This window comes from Oncorhynchus clarkii, chromosome 7 (assembly GCF_045791955.1).
Source record: "Oncorhynchus clarkii lewisi isolate Uvic-CL-2024 chromosome 7, UVic_Ocla_1.0, whole genome shotgun sequence".
In the NCBI taxonomy this organism is placed as follows: Eukaryota; Metazoa; Chordata; class Actinopteri; order Salmoniformes; family Salmonidae; genus Oncorhynchus; species Oncorhynchus clarkii.
The window spans coordinates 22,956,043-22,981,765 of record NC_092153.1 but is presented as its reverse complement, the minus strand read 5'-3'; the positions used below and the strand labels follow the sequence as shown (position 1 = coordinate 22,981,765).

At 43.7% G+C, this 25,723-nt stretch overlaps 1 pseudogene; it reads left to right on the top strand.

The window, feature by feature from the left end:
• Window positions 1-25,723, top strand: part of LOC139412563 (von Willebrand factor D and EGF domain-containing protein-like) — a 58,002-nt pseudogene that overhangs the window by 6,143 nt on the left and 26,136 nt on the right.

The following is a 25,723-nucleotide window of genomic DNA, read 5'->3' as shown; positions in this document are numbered from 1 at the left end:
TACCCCACCAGACATGCCACCAGGGGTCTTTTCACAGTCCCCAAATCCAGAAGAAATTCAAGAAAGCGTACAGTAATATATAGAGCCCTATTTGCATGGAACTTCCTCCCATCTCATACTGCTCAAATAAACAGCAAACCTGGTTTAAAAAAAACAAATAACGCAACACCTCACGGCACAACGCCTCTCCCCTATTTGACCTAGATAGTTTGTGTGTATGCATTGATATGTAGGCTACGTGTGCCTTTAAAAAAATGTATGTAGTTCTGTCTTGAGATGTTCTTGTCTATTGACGTTCTGTATTATGTTATGTTTCATGTTTTGTGTGGACCCCAGAAAGAGTAGCTGCTGCTTTTGAAACAGATAATGTTGATCCAAATAAAATACCAAATTCCATCCAATCAAGTCACTCCATACAGCAGGGGTATCTAACTCATTTTGCCCCAGCGGCCACATTGTCTTCAACAAGGTCTGGAGGGTAACACTGAAAATGTATTACATTTCCTTGTCGTCCAAATTTGAGAGCACGTGTTGTGTTTACAAATCCTCTATCTATCTGCACACATACACCTTGCCTGGAAGCTTCACACCTTGTCTGTGTCTGGGAACTAATTCTCTCCAAGCACGAAGGTCAAAGGTTGCCAAACAGCCATGTTTTCCATAGGAGAGGATGACACAGAGGTGAGACTGGGCCGTGGCTGTTTGGTTAACCTAGTCAAATTGGCCTTGAACAGAGTTTACAGCACGGTAGGGAGGTAACGTCATAAATAGTCTCTAGGGAACTTTCAGCCCAGGACAAACCTTCATCATTAGCCAAGGGGGCAGACTGTTGCCGCATCCAAATGATACGAAATATGTAACAACATTTGGGGGTACTGTAAGAAATGTGTAACATGCTATGTTTTGTAGTTGATAATTCAACACCATAGTGAACATGTAGAGCAAGACGCCTTTAAGGTATATAGAATATATTTCATAATATAGTCACCAAGGTAGGATTTCCAAAGGATGTTCTGCATTAGGTAGAAACAGAGTAAGGCCTTCCTATTCCTCTTTCATAGCTCTGATATCCTGAAGTCCTAGCCGTTTTGACCCATTTTCAATTTACAGACAGGGAAGTGTATTTGTTTTTGAATTTATTATGGATCCCCATTAGCTGCTGCCAAAGCTACACTTCCTGGGGTCCAGCAAAATTAAGGCAGTTTATACCATTTTAAAACATTACAATACATTCACAGATTTGCACAACACACTGTGTGCCCTCAGGCCCCTATTCCACCACTACCACATATCTACAGTACTAAATCCATGTGTATGTATAGTGCGTATGTCATTGTTTGTGTGTGTGTGTGTGTGTGTGTGTGTGTGCGTGTGCATGCATGTGTCTGTGCCAATGTTTGTGTTACTTCACAGTCCCCGCTCTTCCATAAGGTGTTTTTTTAATCTTTTTTTAAAATTAAATTTTACTGCATGTGTCAGTTTCTTGATGTGGAATAGAGTTCCATGTAGTCATGACTCTATCTAGTATTGTGTGCCTCTCATAGTCTGTTCTGGACTTGGGGACTGTGAAGAGACCTCTTGTGGCATGTCTTGTGGGGTATGCATGGGTGTCCGAGCTGTGTGCCAGTAGTTTAGACAGACAGCTCGGTGCCTATACCTCTCATAAATCAAACTAGTGATGAAGTCAATCTCTCCTCCACTTTCAGCCAGGAGAGATTGACATGCATATTATTAATATTAGCGCTCTGTGTACATCCAAGGGCCAGCCGTGCTGCCCTGTTCTGAGCCAATTGCAATTTTTCTAAGTCCTTTTCTGTGGTACCTGGCCACACAACTGAACAGCAGTCAAGGTGCAACAAAACCAGGGCCTGTAGGACCTGCCTTGTTGATAATGTTGTTAAGAAGGCAGAGCATCGCTTTATTATAGACAGAGTGTGATATTGGTGCAGGTTCTTTGACACTTGAATAGACATGGGATGTGAGAAGTCTGACTTTAAAGTCCTTTTCTCTCCATTTTTAGCCTTCAGCTGCGAGCTATGTTCAGACCCTGTCATGGATCGCTGGCTTTATTGTCTAACCCTCCAGGGGTGAGTTTAGAAAGGAGGGGAATTAGGTAAATGAATGAGTGTTATTTTTACCTGTTTGAATATACCCTCCTCATCTCTCCCTCTGAAGGTTACAGTAAATTAACTCTAGTTCCACCCTTTAATGAACTGACTGAAGTTATAGAGCCACTGGAATGACATATTTTGCTACCTTTTTTTGCTACCATGCCCCACTCACCCCCCCCCCCTCCCTCCAACCCTCCCTTCCTCCACAGTCCAGGTTGACATCTCAGTAACTACCCAGAAAGACTTTTATGTTCCAAATACATTCATCTTAAAAATAAAAATGTATCCTGTGAACGTAACGTGTTTTCTTTCTAACCTTGTCATTCTGGCTCCCCCAGCTCCAGAGTGGCACCTGGGAGGTTACCGCATGTTGAGGAACCCGTATCGCAGCGTGGACTTTGACTCCAGTGACCTGCAGAACACTGCCATACAGGACCTGATCTGTGATCACTCCCTCTACCCAGGATGGTACCGCTTCAGCATTAACAACAAGCCTGCAGAGATGCCCACCAACTGTGTGGAAGTAAGCTAAAGCTGTTAAACCTTAGCCATCTTGCACCTAGTGTGTAAAGGGGTTCCACAAGGCTCCATTTTAGGGCCTGTTTTATTTACCATTTACAACCATCAATACAGGCAAAGCTATGATTAACTCTTCACAGTGGGAGGGATTTTCTTGAATTTACTTGAAGATAATGTACTTAATCAAGTGGTTTTCATGAAGAAACATGTTGTGCATCCAATATTTAAAGTCTGGTGTATAATGAGAATTATAAGGATTATTCTTTATCAACATCCAGGCATGAATTACATGATTAATTTCCATGTAAATGAGTCCATACAACTGACCTTATTCAATACAGCTGTGTTGCTTTTTGTTGATAGTGAAACGTTGAGTGTAAACTGTTTAATGAGTAGCAACAAGACAGGTGGAAGCTTTTTCACAAAGTGTCTCAGAGTAGGTGTGCTGATCTAGGATCAAGTCCCCCCTCATATCCGTTACAATTTAAAATGCAAAACTGATCCTCGATCAGCACTTACTCTGAGGTGCTTTGTGAATACGGGTCATTGTCTTCTCTCCAGATGAACAGATGTGGCACCCAGGCACCTGTGTGGCTGTCTCTGACTGATAGCTCGTTGCCCCGCCCTGGGGAGGTCCGCAAGCTCTCAGCCTGTGCCACCTGGCAGTTCTTCCACGGGAGCACCAAGGACTGCTGCCTCTTCCACATCCCCATCTCAGTGCGCAACTGTGGAGAGTTTCTCCTGTACTACCTGCAGCCCACCCAGGGGTGTATGGGATATTGTACCAAAGGTGAATTAGAATTACAGAGTCACTGTCAGTTTGGTGTGATGGGATATATTGGTGACTGCTTCGCTGGAATTTGGAATTTGTTCTTAGCCTTATTAAGATATGTCTGCTGCTCTATTCATTCTCTCTGGTCTAAAGCCTTCAAGTGGAATTAAGGAAATAAAAAAAATAAAGGTCTTAACTGTATTTTTCTTGTTTTTAGTCATATCAGAATTTGGACCTAAATTATGCCCCACGGGTAAGGTGGAAGTCAATGGGCGATGCAAAGATAAACAACTACAACAAGCTCAAAGAAATATTATTCACATTTATTGTGATTCTTTATTTAATCATATTTGGTTGGTCCTTGATATCAACTTCTTGTTCATCCCTCGTCTTTCCTTTGCTCAGCAAGTCTCCCTGCATTATCCTACAAGCCTGTGATCACCCCAGAGCTGGTGGGCAGCAGTGTCCATCTGCGATGCACCTTCAGTGGGGTGAAGACCTCGGGACTCCCCTTGGGCTACCTGGTGGTCTGGGCCCGACACCTGGCATCCAATATGAAGTTGGAGATCAGGAAAGATTCTATCGTGGAGACCTTCTCATTGGTGGAGATGGACGGATGCCTACCAGACGTGTGGATGTGGATGTGTGTGTGTACGTGTGTGTTTGTGTGCGTGTGTGTGAGCTTGCGTGCGTGCGTTTGTGTGATGGGGGATTAGGGGTTGACCCTCTTTGGCGGCTTAACTAATGGATGGATCCTGTTGACCTCTTGACCTTTATGACTGGGTTCAACTAAAGAATAGAAGAAAGTGTGTCACATTGTCGTTGAAGAGAAATGAGGGCAGGAAGGGTAGAGGAATACATCAGACTCAGCTTACGGTTGGTCTTTCTTACTTTTAATTGCTTGGAGGACTCTTTCAAATGATTCCCATCAAATGCTTTCTTTGCAATTGGTACGTGGCATTGAGGCTCTTCTTCTAACACAGGTATTAGATATTAGTCTTCTTCAAACTGTCCCTATCCCAGGCTGTAGTCCCCACTTGCTTCAAGGAGACCACCATAGTCCCAGTGCCCAAGAAAACCAAGGTGACATACCCAAATGACAATCGCCCTGTCACACTCACCCCTGTATTCGTGAAGTGCTTCGAAAGACAGGTCTTGGCTCACGTTAAGGCCAGGGACACTGGAACAACTCCAATTTGACTTCCGCTCCAACAGATCCACGGAAGATGCCAATTCCATCGCTATTCACACGGCCCTAAGACATCTGGACTAGAGGAACACCTACAGTATGTGAGAATGCTGTTCATTGACTACGGTTCAGCATTCAACACTGTTGTTCCCTCCAAGTTTGTCACCAAGCTCAGAGCAATTGGTCTGGACACTACCATCTGCAACTGGATCCTGGACTTCCTGAAGGGCTGACCACAGGCTGTGAGGATTTGCAACAACACTTTCTCCACACTGACTCTTAACACAGAGGCCCCCCCAGGGTGTGTCCTCAGCCCTCTGTTGCACTCCTTGTTCACCAATGACTGCATGGCTTTGCATGATCCCAATTCCATCATCCATCATGAAGTTTGCTGATGACACCATGGTTGTAGGCCTGTAACCAACAACGATGAGTCAGCCTCTAGGGAGGAGGTAAGTGACCTGGCATTGTGGTGCCAGGAAAACAACATCTCCCTCAACGTCAGCAGAACAAAGGAGTTGATTGTTTACTTCAGGAAGCAGAGGGAACATGCCCTATCCACATCAACGGGACTGCAGTAGAGAGAGTCAGCATTTTTAAGTTCCTCAGTGTACACACCGCAGATGAATTCACATGGACCAACACCGTCCCCACTGTTGTCAAGAGGGTGCAACAGCGCCTGTACTTCCTAAGGCGGCTTAAGAAATTTGGACACACGGGAGGAATACATTGAATAGGACCACTTCAAGCACACACCTTTGCCTCACACCAGTGCCAACACCAAAGGGTTCAGACTCCTGACCTCCAACTGTTATGCTACACACACATCACAACTGCTGCTACCAGACTGTTGTTAATACTGCACAATTTAAACAGTTGCCCCCCAATCCACCCCTCCCCAATACACGTGTAAATATTGAACTATAAATTGTGCCTTTCTGAATTATACTTATGCTAAAATGTTTATTATTTTCTACTGAGCCATTTACTTTATGTTCGTATTCTTATATTTTCACATGTATTATTGCTGTTGCATTGTCTAGAAGGAACCTGCAAGTAAGCATTTGGTTGGACGGTGTATACCATGTGTATCCTGTATACGACTAAGAAAACTTGAAACTTGAGAGAGCAATTACTGTATTAGTGGCTTGTCTGCTAAATGACCGTACATCCCTGCCATGTGAAGCCATGTGTGGATGGATCCTACTAGTACTAGTGTGTATCCATGACAACCTGTGCAGTACAAGGCAGGCCTGGACTCACTCATGCTCTGTTCCACACAGGCTGTTGTCACAGCTGGGCTAGATCAGGGGTCACTACTTTACTGAGGGTTGAGTTAAACACACCACGGCTCCAGCCCTAGCACATTGCTCATGTAGCCTACACGCCATGTGACTCAGTGAAACGTTTGGATGAATTACACATACAAGCCAACATTTTTACGACCCTTAGCCTTATGCTTTTTTGAAGGGGAAATATTCAAAATGCTGTTTCATTTGTGGCTAAGTCATTATTAACATACGATTATTTCACAGTTCTCCTGCGGTGTCTCCACGTTCCTGGGTAACTCCAGCCGGACACAATCTCTGACCAAAGAGAGTGAGAGCTTCTACGCTGGAATTAAAGTAAACCATCATGACTAAAACCCTCATCATTCTGAATGTGTTTGAAGCTGGGATGGTTGATGGTTGACCTCTAAGTTGTGTATAATCCATTGTTGAGCATTAAACGCCTCCTGAACTGCATCGCGTGCTGTAAATTAAATGAAGATTGAGCCCAGACTGTCCAGGAACCTGTGTCTGTACTCCTCAGGAGCCCCACTGTGTGAGCCAGTGCTTACTGTACTAGTGCCAGAGAGGTTTAAAACCAAGAGACTCAACATGTGCTTACTTCCTGTTTGTTTACACCCATCCAATCCTTTCTCAGATCTAGGGGCTAGGGGTTGATTTCATACGCAGGCTTGTCTTGTCTTGCAGCTCTGTGGGGGTATTTACTAAGCAGACACTGTTATGTGTCCTGTTGCCCTTCCAGACAGCCTGGATCCCAGCATGGAGGCCCCCCAACATGCCCCTGTCTACCTGCCAGGTGGAGCTGCAGCCTACTGCAGCCTGCAGCCGGAGCCAGGGGTGTGCCTGGGCCAGCCTCACCCTCACCGCCGTCACAGACTTCACCCGCGACGGCAACCGCCCCAGCCTCCTCAGCGCCACGCCACACTCTGACGCACCGCGCCTCTGGAGGGGATACACCCCTCAAGGTCTGACCTGGTCTGACCCATAGAAATATAATTACAAAACATTAGAACACCAGAATGGAATTAGAACTTTAGAATATTCTAATTCTCTTTGCTATGAAACCACGCCTCTGGATGGGCTACAGCCCCACCCCACTCAAGGTCCGAGAGAGAGATAATGTAGCTATAAGCCTCAGAACAGCTGCTTATGACACTAACAGAACTGCAGTAAATGTCTGAATGACATAGTGCCACAGTGTTTACATGGTTCATGGACTGTTATGAACCATGACAAATCACTCACACTGCTTTTCTACGTGAGCTTCCACTCTTTCCTTTAAACTAAGTCTGAACATTACTCATGTAGCACTGTTGTGTCCTCCTAAACTTCCCACTTCCCCTCAGTCATGTAATCAGGCTAGCCACATCTGTGTTTAGTGTTTAAGACATGAAAGCATTTGGCCTGTTTTTCAGACACACACACACACACACACACACACATACACATACACATACACATACACATACACACACACACACACACACACACACACACACACACACACGAAAGCCCTGTGCTGTTGCCCACACTTTAATCAGCACGACCAGAGTGGGTCACGCTAAGCTATGTTCCTCATACCTCTACAGGTCACTGTTCAAGATGTTCCCTATGCAAGCTGCTACTCTCTGACTGATCCGCACATCATTACGTTGGATGGCAGGTAGGTACCTGGGGCATTGTGGTTAGCATGCTGTGTCCTCTGTTGCTCAGTTGGTAGAGCTTGTCGCTTGTTAGATTCCCAGGAGCACCAATCTGTAAATCCCTTTGGATAAAAGCATCTGCTAAATGGCCTATATTATTATTATTATATATTAGTGTTACCCACAGGCTTGGAGACAGACGAGTACCCATTTCACATTCCCATTCTTTCCCCCCAATAGACCTTCATGTACATTAAAATACAGTGTGTTTCAAGAAAATTCTCATTTACTATGCATAACTTTTTTTCCCCCACATTACTTGATTTGAGCGAATTTAATGATCAAGAAGAGCTATTTAAATCACCACTCCACCTCCTGCTAACTGAATAAGTTCTTTACTGTAATTATTATTATTAACTATCCTCTCGCAGCTCACTACGTGAGAGTTTGGTCAAAGCTGGTACTTGAAAACCTTGCAAAAAACACCCACTACACTAAAAATGTTTTTCAGACCGAACAGGTCCGAAGGGGACCAGTCCATAACTTTCTAAATGGAGAGAACATTTTAAAGCCTATTTATTTTTAAGTAATTGCTTCACCTTCATTGTGCTCATGCAATCTCCAGATCCCATAATCAAAATACATTTTTTGCTTGATTAGATGGAAAAGTGTTTTTTAGATGAACTTTCATTACGCACACCCATCCCCAATTCCCACTGATTGCATTTGTATATATGGTTTCCATTGGGCTGTTGATAATTGTTACTATGTCCGTTGGTCGTGTGAGTACCTGTGCTGTGTGTTTTGGCTTTCGTACCATTGTGGATTGCACAGATGATTACGGGTCTCGTCCTGTGTGCTAATCATTGTGCGCTTGTGTTATTTATTCGAGGTACTCCTCACTCTTTTGTTTGGGTTTCAACCCTGTGTGTTGTATACGTGTTTGTTTGGTCTTCGTCCCCGATTTATATGGCACACTGTAATTTGGGTGAAATTAAAAACCCTATTACATATTCCTGCGCCTGTCTCCCAAATCATTCATACCAACGTGACAATTATTGGAGTCTAGGTCTTACCATTTATTTGAACTTGCCAGTGAAATAACTTTAAAATAACTTATTTGATGCACATGTTCAATTCTAACAAATGGGCGCCAACATTTTCGCGAGCAAGATGCACAATACATAAATGTTTTGGTATTTTTAAGTATGAACATCACAGCTACGATATCAGTCCAATTTATCATCACGGTTTTCAGACCTGTTTCTCCACCAGACGCTATGAGAACCAACAGACCTTCATCCTCTACAAGAGCCTCCAGCGAGCGTTCGAGGTCCAGGCTCGTCAGTGGGACTGTGGCAGCCGCCATTACGCTGTGTCCTGCAACTGTGGAGTGGCGGCCAGGGAGGGAAACGAGGTTGATTGATTACATTTTTATTTTTATTTTACCTTTTATAAGTTCGTCTCATTGAGATTAAACATAGATTTTTACAAGAGAGACCTCTCTACTTTGTGCATGACACAATTCATTTTTCCAACAATTGTTTACAGACAGATTATTTCACTTATAATTCACTGTATCACAATTCCAGTGGGTCAGAAGTTTACATACACTAAGTTGACTGTGCCTTTAAACAGCTTGGAAAATTCCAAGAAAAGATGTCATGGATTTAGAAGATTCTGATAGGCTAATTGACATCATTTGAGTCAATTGGAGGTATACCTGTGGATGTATTTCAAGGCCTACCTTCAAACTCAGTGCCTCTTTGCTTGACAGCATGAGAAAATCGAAAGTAATCTGCCAAGATCTCAGAAAAAATAATTGTAGCCCTCCACAAGGAGGCCTACAAACCTGTGTCACGCCCTGACCTTAGAGATCCTTATTATTCTCTATGTTTGGTTAGGTCAGGGTGTGACTCTGGTGGGAAAGTCTATGTTTTCTATTTCTTTGTTTTGGCCGAGTGTGGTTCCCAATCAGAGGCAGCTGTCTTTCGTTGTCTCCGATTGGGGATCACATAAGTTGTCATTTTCCTTTTGGGTTTTGTGGTATCTTGTTTTCTGTTTATCAAAATCAAATCAAATGTATTTATATAGCACTTCGTACATCAGCTGATATCTCAAAGTGCTGTACAGAAACCCAGCCTAAAACCCCAAACAGCAAGCAATGCAGGTGTAGAAGCACGGTGGCTAGGTAAAACTCCCTAGAAAGGCCAAAACCTAGGAAGAAACCTAGAGAGGAACCAGGCTATGTTGGGTGGCCAGTCCTCTTCTGGCTGTGCCGGGTGGAGATTATAACAGAACATGGCCAAGATCTTCAAATGTTCATAAATTACCAGCATGGTCCAATAATAATAAGGCAGAACAGTTGAAACTGGAGCAGCAGCACGGCCAGGTGGACTGGGGACAGCAAGGAGTATTCATTTCAGGTAGTCCTGAGGCATGGTCCTAGGGCTCAGGTCCTCCAAGAGAGAGAGAGAATTAGAGAGTGCACACTTAAATTCACACAGGACACCGAATAGGACAGGAGAAGTGCTCCAGATATAACAAACTGACCCTAGCCCCCCGACACATAAACTACTGCAGCATAAATACTGGAGGCTGAGACAGGAGGGGTCAGGAGACACTGTGGCCCCATCCGAGGACACCCCCGGACAGGGCCAAACAGGAAGGATATAACCCCACCCACTTTGCCAAAGCACAGCCCCCACACCACTAGAGGGATATCTTCAACCACCAACTTACCATCCTGAGACAAGGCTGAGTATAGACCACAAAGATCTCCGCCACGGCACAACCCAAGGGGGGGCGCCAACCCAGACAGGAAGATCACATCAGTGACTCAACCCACTCAGGTGACGCACCCCTCCCAGGGACGGTATGAAAGAGCCCCAGTAAGCCAGTCACTCAGCCCCTATAATAGGGTTAGAGGCAGAGAATCCCAGTGGAAAGAGGGGAACCGGCCAGGCAGAGACAGCAAGGGCGGTTCGTTGCTCCAGAGCCTTTCCGTTCACCTTCCCACTCCTGGGCCAGACTACACTCAATCATATGACCCACTGAAGAGATGAGTCTTCAGTAAAGACTTAAAGGTTGAGACCGAGTTTGCGTCTCTGACATGGGTAGGCAGACCGTTCCATAAAAATGGAGCTCTATAGGAGAAAGTCCTGCCTCAAGCTGTTTGCTTAGAAATTCTAGGGACAATTAGGAGGCCTGAGTCTTGTGACCGTAGCGTACGTGTAGGTATGTACGGCAGGACCAAATCAGAGAGATAGGTAGGAGCAAGCCCATGTAATGCTTTGTAGGTTAGCAGTAAAACCTTGAATTCAGCCCTTGCTTTGACAGGAAGCCAGTGTAGGGAGGCTAGGACTGGAGTAATATGATCCAATTTTTTTGGTTCTAGTCAGGATTCTAGCAGCCGTATTTAGCACTAACTGAAGTTTATTTAGTGCTTTATCCGGGTAGCCGGAAAGTAGAGCATTGCAGTAGTCTAACCTAGAAGTGACAAAAGCATGGATACATTTTTCTGCATCATTTTTGGACAGAAAGTTTCTGATTTTTGCAATGTTACGTAGATGGAAAAAAGCTGTCCTTGAAATGGTCTTGATATGTTCTTCAAAAGAGAGATCAGGGTCCAGAGTAACGCCGAGGTCCTTCACAGTTTTATTTGAGACGACTGTACAACCATTAAGATTAATTGTTAGATTCAACAGAAGATCTCTTTGTTTCTTGGGAACTAGAACAAGCATCTCTGTTTTGTCCGAGTTTAAAAGTAGAAAGTTTGCAGCCATCCACTTCCTTATTTCTGAAACACATGCTTCTAACGAGGGCAATTTTGGGGCTTCACCATGTTTCATTGAAATGTACAGCTGTGTGTCATCCGCATAGCAGTGAAAGTTAACATTATGTTTTCGAATGACATCCCCAAGAGGTAAATATATATAGTGAAAACAATAGTGGTCCTAAAACGGAACCTTGAGGACACCGACATTTACAGAGACAAACTGATATCTTTCCGACAGATAAGATCTAAACCAGGCCAGAACTTGTCCGTGTAGACCAATTTGGGTTTCCAATCTCTCCAAAAGAATGTGGTGATCGATGGTATCAAAAGCAGCACTAAGGTCTAGGAGCACAAGGACAGATGCAGAGCCTCGGTCTGATGCCATTAAAAGGTAATTTACCATTTACAAGTGCAGTCTCAGTGCTATGATGGGATCTAAAACCAGACTGAAGCATTTCGTATACATTGTTTGTCTTCAGGAAGGCAGTGAGTTGCTGCGCAACAGCCTTTTCTAAAAATGTTGAGAGGAATAGAAGATTCGATATAGGCCGATAGTTTTTTATATTTTCTGGGTCAAGGTTTGGCTTTTTCAAGAGAGGCTTTATTACTGCCACTTTTAGTGAGTTTGGTACACATCCGGTGGATAGAGAGCCGTTTATTATGTTCAACATAGGAGGGCCAAGCACAGGAAGCAGCTCTTTCAGTAGTTTAGTTGGAATAGGGTCCAGTATGCAGCTTGAAGGTTTAGAGGCCGTGATTATTTTCATCATTGTGTCAAGAGATATAGTACTAAAACACTTGAGCGTCTCTCTTGATCCTAGGTCCTGGCAGAGTTGTGCAGACTTAGGACAACTGAGCTTTGAAGGAAGTCTCTAGTGTTTAGTGTCTGTACCTGACAGAACTTTTGTTTTCACTTTGGTTATTTTGTTTGAGTGTTTTTTGAAAATAAAAATCATGAACACTTTCCACGCTGCGCTTTGGTCCACTCCTTTCGACTAGAGCCGTAACAACCTGATTCAGTTACACCAGCTCTGTCAGGAGGAATGGGCCAAAATTCACCCAACTCATTGTGGGAAGCTTGTGGAAGGCTACCCATAAAGTTTGACCCAAGTTAAACAATTTAAATGCAAAGCTACCAAACACTCAATTAGTATATGTAAAGTTCTGACCCACTGGGAATGTGATGAAAGAAATAAAAGCTGAAATAAATAATTCTCTCTACTATTATTCTGACATTTCACATTCTTAAAATAAAGTGGGGATTCTAACTGGCCTAAGAAAGGGAATTTTTACTAGGATTAAATGTCAGGAATTGTGAAAACTGAGTTTAAATGTATTTGGCTAACGCTAACGTGACTTCAACTGTACTTACATACAGACAAATAAATACAGAAAAGAAACAGAAGTCACTTGAACCCAGTCTGGCACAAAGATAAGATTAATTTGGTAGACAAGCCTATACACAATATATATATATATATATATATATATATATATATATATATACACACATCAGTAACCACATAGTACAAATATTTATATTCTATCTAATTATAGGTAGCCATTTTCTTTTATTCCATGCTTTATGTAAATATTCTGCAAACAGAAATACACAATGGACAAAAGCATTTCAATTTCTCCTCATCACTCAGCCACATAATGCCAGGGTAGAAATATCTGATGTGCTTTCTGGAATAAGTGCAAGCGTATATCGAGGTAGAAAGGGCAATAGAGGATCAAATTTGTTTCATTCTCTATTTCTTTGAGGTCACAATAATTACATAGTCTTTCCTCGTCCATTTCACCACAATACTGACCTGTTTCAATACGCAGAGGCAATATCCCTGATCTGACCTGTTTCAATACGCAGAGGCAATATCCCTGATCTGACCTGTTTCAATACGCAGAAGCAATATCAGTGATCTGACCTGTTTCAATACGCAGAGGCAATATCCCTGATCTGACCTGTTTCCAATACGCAGAGGCAATATCCCTGATTTTACCTGTTTCAATACGCAGAGGCAATATCCCTGATTTTACATCTTTCAATACACAGAGGCAATATCCCTGATTTTTCCTGTGCACATAGTGATCTCTTGTTTTTAGGTAGGTTAAACATAATATATCTCTCACACACGAATTAACCCTTAATCAAACAAAAGTTTCTCAGTTTGGGTTTATGATTAAGCTCCTCCACCCAATTGTTTTCATATTGTATTAACATTTTTTTTTTTAAATGTGTCCCTTAATCTGGTTTTCATACAGACGTTAGCAGTCAGACTGTTGAAGAAGGTCAGACATTTCAGTTGCCCAGGCTCCCCCTATGGATAGATCCCATTGAAAAACGTTTCTGGCAGTTGGCGTATCCAACAGTCTATTCCGAAGTATCACCATCTCACCTCCATCTCACATCTCACCTTTCCTATAACTCCCCCAAGAGCTCCACTTGCTGAGTCGCCCAGGGCAGATGTTCTGTATAGAAAGGTCATATGTTCATCAATAAAAATACCCAAATATCTATAAATGCTAATAAACTCTAGAATGTTTTCACCAAAACAAAACTGAAAAACACTGATCTTAGTAGCTGGTTTTCTAAAAGTCATTATCTGTGTTTTTGTCTGGTTGATCATGAGTCTCCATCTTTTACACCAACTGACTGCACATAATAACATGTTCTGCAGGACTTGTCCAGTTTCTGCAATCAAAATAATATCTTCGGCATATAAAAGGATACTAAGCATTTCATCATCATATCTTTGTCCAATTTTTAACTGTTTAATTTCTTTTGCCAAATCATTTATAAACAAAGCAAACAAAGTTGGTGATAAGGCGTCTCCTTGTTTTACACCCGAGGGTGTGGGAAACCAATCTGTACGATATTCATTAACACACACACAAGCAATCGGCACCTTGTAAAGAGACTGGATTGCTTGATAAAATTTCCCATCAACCTCTGTCTTTAACAAACTATAGGCTAAAAGATCCCTATTTACAAAATCAAATGTGGACTCAATAGTAAACTTTGGCACAGAGGTAGATGTACGTATGTACCCCGAAAATATAGAGATATGGAGCCACCCCAGATTTGGATCCTGGGAGGGTGTGGCAGCCAGCATAAATAAAACATAAATTAGCTTTCATTCAATATCTCTATACCAATTAGAGAGTCTCATCTTTGATATGCAAATTGAACTGAGTTGATAGCCTATAGCATTCCAGAGTTAGAGCTAAAAGTCTGATGGCGCCCATATCACCTATATCACCCATATTGGTGGCTCAATCGCCAATTTGTCAGCCTTTGAGTACCACAGAAGCATAACACTTTGAATGAATAACAAACAAATGTTCATAACAAGTGGCAATGGATGAAATTGATCAAAATATCTCTTAAAACATACAAAGACTTATATTTAGAAATATTATATTTGACTGTAAATGTATGACCATTTTTTGATATGTGCTTATTGTGGAGAATTTTCACCATTTACTTGTGTTGCGAAGGGTTGATAAAATAGAAAGTGGTACTGCTTGACAGACAGTGTCTCTTTGCAATCATTACCAATTTGTGATCCAAACCTGCAAAAAATAAGTTGCCGCTTTTAGGGTTAAAGAAATGCATATATAAATAAGGGGAACACTAAAATAACACATCCTAGATCTGAATGAATGAAATATTCTTATTAAATATTTTTTTCTTTACATAGTTGAATGTGCTGACAACAAAATCACACAAAAGTTATCAATGGAAATCAAATGTATCAACCCATGGAGGTCTGGATTTGGAGTCACACTCAAAATTAAAGTGGAAAACCACACTACAGGCTGATCCAACTTTGATGTAATGTCCTTAAAACAAGTCAAAATGAGGCTCAGTAGTGTGTGTGGCCTCCACGTGCCTGTATGACCTCCCTACAATGCCTGGGCATGCTCCTGATGAGGTGGCGGATGGTCTCTTGAGGGATCTCCTCCCAGACCTGGACTAAAGCAACCGCCAACTCCTGGACAGTCTGTGGTGCAATGTGGCGTTGGTGGATGGAGCGAGACATGATGTCCCAGATGTGCTCAATTGGATTCAGGTCTGGGGAACGGGCGGGCCAGTCCATAGCATCAATGCCTTCCTCTTGCAGGAACTGCTGACACACTCCAGCCACATGAGGTGGCATTGTCTTGCATTAGGAGGAACCCAGGGCCAACCGCACCAGCATATGGTCTCACAAGGGGTCTGAGGATCTCATCTTGGTACCTAATGGCAGTCAGGCTACCTCTGGCGAGCACATGGAGTGCTGTGTGGCCCCCCAAAGAAATGCCACCCCACACCATGAATGACCCACCGCCAAACCGGTCATGCTGGAGGATGTTGCAGGCAGCAGAACATTCTCCACGGCGTCTCCAGACTCTGTCACGTCTGTCACATGTGCTCAGTGTGAAGCTGCTTTCATCTGTGAAGAGCACAGGGCGCCAGTGGCGAATTTGCCAATCTTGGTGTTCTCTGGCAAATGCCAAACGTCCTGCACGGTGTTGGGCTGTAAGCACAACCCCCACCTGTGGACGTCGGGCCCTCATACCACCCTCATGGAGTCTGTTTCTGACCGTTTGAGCAGACACATGCACATTTGTGGCCTGCTGGAGGTCATTTTGCAGGGCTCTGGCAGTTCTCCTCCTGCTCCTCCTTGCACAAAAGCGGAGGTAGCGGTCCTGCTGCTAGGTTGTTCCCCTCCTACGGCCTCCTCCACGCCTCCTGATGTACTTGCCTGTCTCCTGGTAGCGTCTCCATGCTCTGGACACTACGCTGACAGACACAGCAAACCTTCTTGCCACAGCTCGCATTGATGTGCCATCCTGGATGAGCTGCACTACCTGAGCCACTTGTGTGGGTTGTAGACTCCGTCTCATGCTACCACTAGAGTGAAAGCACCGCCAGCATTCAAAAGTGACCAAAACATCAGCCAGGAAGCATAGGAACTGAGAAGTGGTCTGTGGTCACCACCTGCAGAACCACTCCTTTATTGGGGGTGTCTTGCTAATTGCCTAGAATTTCCACCTGTTGTCTATTCCATTTGCACAACAGCATGTGAAATGTATTGTCAATCAGTGTTTCTTCCTAAGTGGACAGTTTGATTTCACAGAAGTGTGATTGACTTGGAGTTACATTGTGTTGTTTAAATGTTCACTTTATTTTTTTGATCAGTGTATATATACAGCTTGTAAAAACAGTAGAAAACTATAAGGATAACACAATACAGTCAATTACCTATTTTTATTTTGTGGTCCTTAAGGTGGTCATGCTGGTCATGGGTAACGGTCAGCTTCAGGAGACCAGGCCCCAGCTCTCTCTGAAGAACCTGGGAGGATATAACAGTGGGTCCAGAGGGACCAGCGGCTCCAGTCAGTATCGGATCAAGATCCTAGAAAATCACAGTAGGTATTGGTTCATTTAAAGGGATTACTTTTACCAAGTAGGTTTACCCATTCAGTTGTTTGGAGCATATATAGCTTGTGTGACTTTGTTTTTGTACTGTTTTTTTTCGGGTAGTCAGCACCTCTACAAGCATTTTTGGGTATGCGTCAGCTAATGCTTTTTACTAAAGTCATTACCACCACTTTTATGGGCTGTTTCCTCCCTCACTGTCTAGACAGGTTTGGGGATGTGCGAGTTTGTGAGCCCACTGAGCCCAATATTGAATGAAACGACTTTTACCAGTCATGGGGAAAAAAATGTTCTGCTAGGGGCAATCTGCAACACTGTAATGTAATGTAATGTCCAACACTAGTTCTCCAGATAGAAAGATTTGGAGATTGATGTTGTTGTTGTTTTGATGGGTTCCTCTATGTACTGCACTGATCCACATAAGAAAACTATGAGTGAACTCTTTATGTAATAGGCAGTTTGCATAAAGATCTGTTAGAATTGGCGTCCGGGTGAAATAAAGGTTAACTCTTACTTTTATAATATTTTATAATATATTTCATTTAGCAGATGCTGTTATCCCTTTTTATTCCTTTTGTAGTTGATCTTTCCATCTGGGGCCTTTGTGAGGGCGGACGTCAGTGATTGGGGGATGAGCCTGTCAATCAGAGCTCCCAGTGTGGACTACAGCAGTACCACGGGACTCTGTGGGACATTCGACCGGAACGGTCACAACGACTTCCATAGACCTGATGGGACCACCTATGGGAGCACTGAACAAGAACGCTTTGTGCAGGAATGGAGGTAACTATTAATGATTCTATATAGATCTGAGAGGGTTCCCCTGAGCTTGTAACTGTTCAGTGTACATTCCCCCACCCCTTTCCTTTTGGTCGTTTAGTTTGTAAGTGAATTGTTGTTCCGTAATAACCTTGGGTTACTTTTTCTATTTTAGCTGGCATGAGAAAAGAAAGCCTTTATCAAATTCTGTGTTATCCCCAAGGCTTCCTCTAATTCAGAGTCTGATGAGATAGCTCGTTGTCTGATCCATATCCCTCTGTTTCTTCTTTGTGTCAGGCTAGCCGCGGGGGAGAGCTTATTTGACACCGTGCCCCCTGTAATGGAGTTGGAGGAACTACGGCCTTTCTGTCGGCCTTTCTGTCGGTGTCAGGAGGGCTACAGCATGTCTCTGCATTTCACCACGGCCACGATAACTTTAACCCCTCGTCGCCCCAGCACCAGGCCCAGTGCCTGTCTCACGACAACGTGGATGACACCTCTGTCTTCCCCTGGGTGGACACTACCTCTGGGTACATTAGGAGCGCTGAGCCAGAACAAAGTGACCACCAGGGAGTGTCCATTCTGAAAGGCCCAGCTCTGCCTATGGAGATACACAAACAGCCGAGTTCCCAGATGGTGGACTATAGAGGGTTTGGGGACCACGTGGATAAGAGTGAGAGAGAGATTGACCGGGAGCTCAGAAGAGACTTCCTGGTTGCCGTAGACGACAACAGGCCCAAGACAAAGAGACAGGTGTTCTACCTTTGTATTTTTTCTTCTCTTTTTGTTTATCTTGTTGTATAGTGTCCTTGAGTTGATTTGAATGACCCTTGATATAATTTTTCTATTGTTATTATTGTCTTTATTGCTATTATTATTGCTATCGTCATCATTAGGCGCTGTACGAGTTCCAGCCCATCTTCACCACTCAGTCCCTGAGCCAAGCGGACCTGGAGAGCTTAGCCTATTTCTTTCCTGAGGACCACCACCTGTCTGCAGAGCGACCAGTGGCTCAGCCTGTGTGGCCCACCCCGAGTGGGCTTACCTCGGTCAAGGCCCTGGAGGTGTGCCAGCTAGCCCTGGGGAACTCCACGGTGGGAACAGTGTGTAGAAGGGCTGCTGGGCTGGAGGCTGGATGAGGCAGTGGACCTGTGCATGCTGGACCTGCAGCTCAAGGTTTTTCTGTTTGTGTCTGCGTCTGAAATGACGCCCCATTCCCGATATAGTTCACTACTTTTGACCAGAGCCCACAGGGCTAGGAAATATGGTGCCATTTCGGACACTACTGTTGTTGATTTTGTAACTTGCTAGTATAGGTCTTGTCTGCCCTTTTGTCAAGCCAGTTGTACAGTATGCTCATGGATTTCAGTTTCCATTGACCGCAATGTGAGTGCAGTTGAACTTGAACTTGATGTTATAGGATGACCTGGCCTGGGAGGAGACTCTGGTGCCCTACCTGGAGAACGAGTGTGAGAGGAGGCTATTGGAGGACCGGACCCAGAGGGCCCTGGAGCTGGGGGAGTCCATGGCCAGGACCGGGATGGAGGGGGTTGGGGGGATCGTTGGGACGGTACTCACCGCACTGCGCTGCCCCAACTTCTGCAACGGGAATGGCCAGTGCACTGAGTGGGGTTGTCAATGCTATCCTGGCCACAGCTTCTACGACTGCAGTCTGGCTATCAGTGAGTGTTCACTCGCAAGCTGCTCAGAGGTTGGGCGTAATTTTGGCGTCAAAACAGCTCATCTTAAAATTGGATTTCATCAGCTCATTGGTCATTTTGTTGTTAAGTCTACGACATTAGACTACTGCACTCTCAAGTTATTAATATTATATATATTGGATACAGTGAGTAATCCTAATTCACATCCACAAAGGTGAGCTGATTTAGGATCAGGTCCCTATGGTCCATATAATTATAATCTAAAATACAAAACTTGCCCTAGATCAGTACTCCTACTCTGGTATGCTTTGTGAACACAGATCCTGATTGAGAGATGGGAGATAGTAGGATGCTGTTAATCACCAGGTAGAGGTCCGGGCATCCATCCGTGACCTCTCTCTGTGTGTTGTGTGATTTATAGTAGCTGATCTGGGATCAGGGTCCTTGGGGAACACGGCAGGGCACGCCAATACATCCAGCTAATAGCTCAACTGATCACAGGCGAACATCAAGTCTCCCCCTGGGCCACAGCACAGATCAGGGAGGGGACATTGAAGGGGAATTGTCTCCTCTTTTTGTGTTGATTGTTTGCTGTTATGCTGTGGGGATAGCATCTTACCATATTCAAGTAAATGCCACTGAGTTTAATATCACTTATGGCATTGTATTCTGTAGAACGTATAATCAAACTAGAATCAAAGAAGGCAGACGTACTAGTACTGTACTTTATGCAGACAGAGTCAAAGTGACTCTTTCCAAATGTTAAACTCATTCTGGCGGGTATTATAAAACAGTTCGCTGCTTCATGACAATGTACTTGAGAATTACCTCCCAATGCTATGACTTTTGTGTCTGGCTAGTGATGTGTTTATTGCGACCGTCTCTGTGAATCTACTAACTGTGTTCTAGTCGAGGACAACGTGCCATTTTGTCACGCCATACGTTATGTACACATGAGTGCCCTTGAATTGGTGGATCTTCCATTGTGGTTTGTCAGCGAGTGGGCTTGTATTGCACTAGACTTGCATACTGAGTTTTTCTATTTGGAGCTTCCTCACTTATTCCACTCCGCCTTTCCTCCTCTCTGATGATCTATCTCTCCGCTCCCCTCTCATCCCTCTCTCGTCCATCCTCAGGTCAGCCCGTGGAGTTGACAGACCTGGAGAACAGTGGTCTGTCTGTGTGACATCAGAGCGTTCGACTGTCGCAGCGTCCGGGGTCTTCGGCCTCGGCTTCATCGACTCTCCCCAACCCGGGCTGTCACCTCACACGACTGATGGTGAGAGAAATAACTCAGACATATGGTCATGGGCGTACAAGGACATACCCCAAAGTGTTGCCGTATTAATAAACAGAGTGGGGAACACAGAAAAAACAGACGAGATGCTGAAATCTCTCTGAGTATTTTTTTTAATTGAAAGAGTTCAGCAAAACTATGATGCTCTAGATTCTCTTTTCCGATCATAGGAGGAGGACTCATTGCAGTAGGCCTTGTGATTATCCCTCAGACAGACCGGTAAACTGCTAGTTCACAACAGGACTCCAATATCCCTAAGTATATTTTTTCCTGTGCAGTATACGATTTTTTTATACAGTGCATTTCAATCCCAGATGAAGACAGTAGGTTACTTAAGACAGAAACAATATTAGGGAGGTTGGTCAGGGAGGAGGGGTTGGCATACAACGTGAATGGCTCGCAACCCAACGGTTGTGTGTTCAAATCTGATCGCGGATAACTTTAGCATTTAGCACTTTAGCATTTTTGCAACTGCTTACTACTTTGCAACTACTTGGTATGTTAGCTAACACTTCCCCTAAACATAACCCTTTATCCTTACTCATAAACCTAACCTGTTAACTACCTAACCTGTTAACTAACCTTAACCCCTAAACCTAACCCTAACCCTTAACCCCTAGCCTAGCTAACATTAGCCACCTAACTAGACTACCTAACATTAGCCACAAAGAACAATTATTTGTGTAATGTACACAAATGCGTTATGATGAATGAAAATTGTCTAATGCACTTGCCTGTCACAAATTTTGAATTATTTGTGTTATTTTTGTGTCTATTTCACAATAAGCTGTGATAGTGTGTTGGCCTAACAAACTACCGCTCTACAGGACTGGCCTTCAGTCATTATCTACATTATAATTACACGTTAGACACACATTGTTCACATGCTCTGATGGTGATCTATCTATCTATCTATCTATCTATCTATCTATCTATCTATCTATCTATCTATCTATCTCCTCTAGAACCTGAATGGTGAGTGGGTTCCAGGAGAGAAGCAGAGGACCAGAGCTGCCTTCCTGAGCTCCAAGGTTCTAGACTGTTCCGCCCCCTCACTGAATGACAAACCCTACACTCGCTGGGAAGTCAAGGTAAAGTTGTGTCCAGTATTTCCCATCTGGTAAAGTTATATCAATAAAGTTAACTTATTAATGTTACTAAAGCACATGGAAAGTCACCTCATCTCCTTGCAAGAACCTGTGATTATGGCTCACTTTTTCAAAGACAACTTGAAGTCTTTCCGCTTTGCCCTGTTCCTGACCTTCTCCTTGCCTCGTATACAGCCTATATATCATGTTCCAGCATGTCCCTGAGTGGTTTGGGATCGCTGTTTGTTTACTGCTGTATTAGAAGACATTAGCATAAATCTCAATGTAGGAGACAGAGCCGTGGGGCTTCTCTCCACACCCCCAAGGTTAGCCCAAAGTCAGGTCTTTCTGGATTAGGTGAGCCTGGGTAAGTGGGCTTAGAAGATGAGCCCGATATTACCTACCTTAGTCCAGGCTCTGCCATTAATCTACAAGGTTTAGGGGAGTTTGAGTCACCCGTCCCTTAGGAATGTGAGGTATATTTGTATTGGATGCTGTGAAAATGTCCAAGTGTACATAAGCGTGAGTTTCAAATTGTTATAACTTTTTTTTACAGCATGTGAGCTTCAAACTTCTGAAATCATATTACATGATTTACTTAGCTAAACCACCAAACCATTTGACCATCCAAACCAAGCTCAAGACAAGGAAGCCCTCCTGTATGATATGAATGTCTTGAACTGGTTAGCACTAGAGTGTGTTGAGTATTGGTTGGCTACAGTGTTGTTCCTTCCTGTCTCAGGTGACCAATGACGGCTCTCAGTACAGTGAGCCTAAGGTGCTAACAATCTACGATGGCGTGCGCCAGGTGTGTGAACCAACCCACTCCGGACTCTGTAAGTTAAACGTAACTACCAGACACCACACAAACACACGCACACATGCACGCACACATTCATATTTCCCCTAAAAGACGCAGCGTATCTCCTCAAAAACCATGCAAGTTTAGGAAAACTCTTCACCACCGAGAAAGACATAAGATACTTGTATAAAGAGAAGTGAAAAGCAGGCCGTCTCGTAATGTCTGCAGGGTATTTGCTGCTGAACATGTTGTCCACACAACATCACTTTCAGAGCTCCCTACGTCCATGAATGTTTGTTCTAAACCACAGATGTTATGAATGTCCTCCCCACACACACACACACACACACACACACACACACACACACACACACACACACACACACACACACACACACACACACACACACACACACACACACACACACACACACACACACACACACACACAAACTCCACACTGATACAACAAACTGCAAGCAGCTATGGTAATCGTGATCGGCATGTAAGGTTTGAAAAAGGATCAACATCTTGACAATCGGAGAATATCAATTGCATATCCTTGATTCCTTGCGTCCTTTTCAAAAACCATTCGATGAGAAGGTCAGATGTCCCTCCCCTCTGACCTTCTCATCCAATGGGTTTTGAGAAAGAGGTGAGGAGAAAGGACACGAAGGATCAAAGAAATGCAATTCAGATTCTCCGCAAGACCAAAGTGGGAAGGTGACCGTCTTGAGGAATGAGAGAAGGAAACGATAGATAGCGGTGTTCTTGCCACGGTCATTCATTTTCACTTGGAGGGGGGCTGACACACTGGTATAGAGAGGGGAGACAATCTCTCAATTTTTTCTCTCCTTCTCTCTCTCTCTCTCTCTCTCCTTTTTCAATTCAATTCAGAGGCTTTATTGGCATGGGAAACATACAGTGCCTTGCGAAAGTATTCGGCCCCCTTGAACTTTGCGACCTTTTGCCACATTTCAGGCTTCAAACATAAAGATATAAAACTGTATTTTTTTGTGAAGAATCAACAACAAGTGGGACACAATCATGAAGTGGAACGACATTTATTGGATATTTCAAACTTTTTTAACAAATCAAAAACTGAAAAATTGGACGTGCAAAATTATTCAGCCCCTTTACTTTCGGTGCAGCAAACTCTCTCCAGAAGTTCAGTGAGGATCTCTGAATGATCCAATGTTGACCTAAATGACTAATGATGATAAATACAATCCACCTGTGTGTAATCAAGTCTCCGTATAAATGCACCTGCACTGTGATAGTCTCAGAGGTCCGTTAAAACCGCAGAGAGCATCATGAAGAACAAGGAACACACCAGACAGGTCCGAGATACTGTTTTGAAGAAGTTTAAAGCCGGATTTGGATACAAAAAGATTTCCCAAGCTTTAAACATCCCAAGGAGCACTGTGCAAGCGATAATATTGAAATGGAAGGAGTATCAGACCACTGCAAATCTACCAAGACCTGGCCGTCCCTCTAAACTTTCAGCTCATACAAGGAGAAGACTGATCAGAGATGCAGCCAAGAGGCCCATGATCACTCTGGATGAACTGCAGAGATCTACAGCTGAGGTGGGAGACTCTGTCCATAGGACAACAATCAGTCGTATATTGCACAAATCTGGCCTTTATGGAAGAGTGGCAAGAAGAAAGCCATTTCTTAAAGATATCCATAAAAAGTGTTGTTTAAAGTTTGCCACAAGCCACCTGGGAGACACACCAAACATGTGGAAGAAGGTGCTCTGGTCAGATGAAACCAAAATTGAACTTTTTGACAACAATGCAAAGCGTTATGTTTAGCGTAAAAGCAACACAGCTCATCACCCTGAACACACCATCCCCACTGTCAAACATGGTGGTGGCAGCATCATGGTTTGGGCCTGCTTTTCTTCAGCAGGGACAGGGAAGATGGTTAAAATTGATGGGAAGATGGATGGAGCCAAATACAGGACCATTCTGGAAGAAAACCTGATGGAGTCTGCAAAAGACCTGAGACTGGGACGGAGATTTGTCTTCCAACAAGACAATGATCCAAAACATAAAGCAAAATCTACAATGGAATGGTTCAAAAATAAACATATCCAGGTGTTAGAATGGCCAAGTCAAAGTCCAGACCTGAATCCAATCGAGAATCTGTGGAAGAACTGAAAACTGCTGTTCACAAATGCTCTCCATCCAACCTCACTGAGCTCGAGCTGTTTTGCAAGGAGGAATGGGAAAAAATGTCAGTCTCTCGATGTGCAAAACTGATAGAGACATACCCCAAGCGACTTACAGCTGTAATCGCAGCAAAAGGTGGCGCTACAAAGTATTAACTTAAGGGGGCTGAATAATTTTGCACGCCCAATTTTTCAGTTTTTGATTTGTTAAAAAAGTTTGAAAGATCCAATAAATGTCGTTCCACTTCATGATTGTGTCCCACTTGTTGTTGATTCTTCACAAAAAAATACAGTTTTATATCTTTATGTTTGAAGCCTGAAATGTGGCAAAAGGTCGCAAAGTTCAAGGGGGCCGAATACTTTCGCAAGGCACTGTATGGCATTGCCAATGCAAGTAAAGTAGATAATATACAAAATTGAAATTAACAATAAAAATGAATTGTAGACATTACACTCACAGAAGTTCCAAAAGAATAAAGACATTACAAATGTCATATTATGTCTATATACAGTCCTCACTCTCTCCCTCCCCCCACCTTTCTACCCCTCCTCAGGTATATTTACAGTCTGCCTGCCGGCCTGCAACACACCCACCCACCCAGGGCTACAGATGCTTCCCATATCTTTGCGCTGCATGGTTCACTTCATTAACACCGTCTAATAGGGATTAATAATGGACAGTCAGACAAGATTGATCATGATTGGCACAGGGCACCTTTGATGGAGTGGAGAACTTTGGAGTTTTATGAGTTTTATGAAAAAGGGGGTGATTCTCTTTTAGTTGAGTTATAGGTCAGGAAGTTTCATGTATGGGCTTTGAACAGCTTTCCCTTTGAAGGTTATATTGTTGGATTAAACTTGCAAACACACCCATGCGCAGGCACAAACACACACACACACACACACACACACACACACACACACACACACACACACACACACACACACACACACACACACACACACACACATACACACACATGAGAAAATAGTCTCTTAGTAGGCCTTGAACAGGCCCTGTCTTTCTCACTTCTCAAGGGCTGTGTGTTTCTGAAGCAGCCTGTCCCAGTTTTACTGTCTATGTCATTCGGTCTCAGCTCTGAGGAAGATGCCTGGTCCCATTAGCTGTGTCATCAGTCTCTGTCCCAGTGTTAGATCAAAGGAGAGCAGGCCATCTGCAGGGGCTGTGTTTCTATACCTGTCAGGACCGG